Consider the following 1,761-nt stretch of genomic DNA (forward strand, 5'->3'; position numbering starts at 1 on the left):
GTGAGCAAAGGGGGTTCATCCTCCCAAGTCTCATTACCAAATAACTTGTCATTTAGCTTCATGATTGCTCCAAGGTATTTAGCAACTTGCTCTTCAGTGACATCTTCATCCTCTTCAGAGGAAGAATACTCATCAGAGCTCATGAATGGCAGAAGTAAATCCAATGGAATCTCTATGGTCTCAGTGTGAGCCTCAGATTCCCATGGTTCTTCATTAGGGAACTCATTGGAGGCCAGTGGACGTCCATTGAGGTCTTCCTCAGTGGCGATCACTGCCTCTTCCTCCTCTCCAAGTTCGGCCATGTGGGTCATGTTAATGGCCTTACATTCTCTTTTTGGATTCTCTTTTGTATTGCTTGGAAGGGTACTAGGAGGGAGTTCAGTAATTTTCTTGCTCAGCTGACCCACTTGTGCCTCCAAGTTTCTAATGGAGGACCTTGTTTCAGTCATGAAACTTTGAGTGGTTTTGATTAGATCAGAGACCACGGTTGCTAAGTCAGAGTGGCTCTGCTTAGAATTCTCTGTTTGTTGCTGAGAAGATGATGGAAAAGGCTTGCCATTGCTAAACCTGTTTCTTCCACCATTATTGTTGTTGAAACCTTGTTGAGGTCTCTGTTGATCCTTCCATGTTGGATGATTTCTCCATGAAGGATTATAGGTGTTTCCATAGGGTTCTCCCATGTAATTCACCTCTTCCATTGAAGGATTCTCAGGATCATAAGCTTCTTCTTCAGATGAAGCGTCCTTAGTACTACTTGGTGCAGCTTGCATTCCAGACAGACTTTGAGAAATCATATTGACTTGCTGAGTCAATATTTTGTTCTGAGCCAATATGGCATTCAGAGTATCAATCTCAAGAACTCCTTTCTTCTGATTCGTCCCATTATTCACAGGATTCCTTTCAGAAGTGTACATGAATTGGTTATTTGCAACCATTTCAATGAGCTCTTGAGCTTCTGCAGGCGTCTTCTTCAGATGAAGAGATCCTCCAGCAGAGCTGTCCAATGACATCTTGGACGGTTCAGACAAACCATCATAGAAGATTCCTATGATGCTCCATTCAGAAAGCATGTCAGAAGGACACTTTCTGATCAATTGTTTGTATCTTTCCCAAGCTTCATAGAGGGATTCACCTTCCTTCTGTCTGAAGGTTTGGACTTCCACTCTAAGCTTACTCAATTTTTGAGGTGGAAAGAACTTTGCCAATAAGGCATTGACTAGCTTTTCCCAAGAGTTCAGGCTTTCTTTAGGTTGTGAGTCCAACCATATCCTAGCTCTGTCTCTTACAACAAAAGGGAATAGCATAAGTCTGTAGACCTCAGTGTCAACCCCATTGGTCTTGACAGTGTCACAGATTTGCAAGAATTCAGCTAAAAACTGATGAAGATCTTCCAGTGGAAGTCCATAGAACTTGCAATTCTGTTGCATTAGAGAAACTAATTGAGGCTTAAGCTCAAAGTTGTTTGCTCCAATGGCAGGGATAGAGATGCTTCTCCCATAGAAGTCGGGAGTAGGTGCAGTAAAGTCACCCAGCACCTTCCTTGCATTGTTGGCATTGTTGTTGTTTTCGGCTGCCATGTCTTCTTCTTTGAAGATTTCTGTTAGGTCCTCTACAGAGAGTTGTGCTTTAGCTTCTCTTAGCTTTCGCTTTAAGGTCCTTTCAGGTTCAGGGTCAGCCTCAACAAGAATGCTTTTGTCTTTGCTCCTGCTCATATGAAAGAGAAGAGAACAAGAAAATATTGGAATCCTCTATGTCACAGTA

The 1,761-nt window shown here is 42.5% G+C and overlaps 1 non-coding gene across 1 annotated transcript; it reads left to right on the plus strand.

The window, feature by feature from the left end:
- The first annotated feature begins 1,064 nt into the window (after nucleotides 1-1,064).
- On the plus strand, nucleotides 1,065-1,172 carry LOC130977817 (small nucleolar RNA R71). Its single transcript, XR_009085492.1, has one exon. It is a non-coding gene; the product is annotated as a small nucleolar RNA R71 (small nucleolar RNA).
- Nucleotides 1,173-1,761: the final 589 nt, after the last annotated feature.

Source organism: Arachis stenosperma, chromosome 4, assembly GCF_014773155.1.
Source record: "Arachis stenosperma cultivar V10309 chromosome 4, arast.V10309.gnm1.PFL2, whole genome shotgun sequence".
In the NCBI taxonomy this organism is placed as follows: domain Eukaryota; kingdom Viridiplantae; phylum Streptophyta; class Magnoliopsida; order Fabales; family Fabaceae; genus Arachis; species Arachis stenosperma.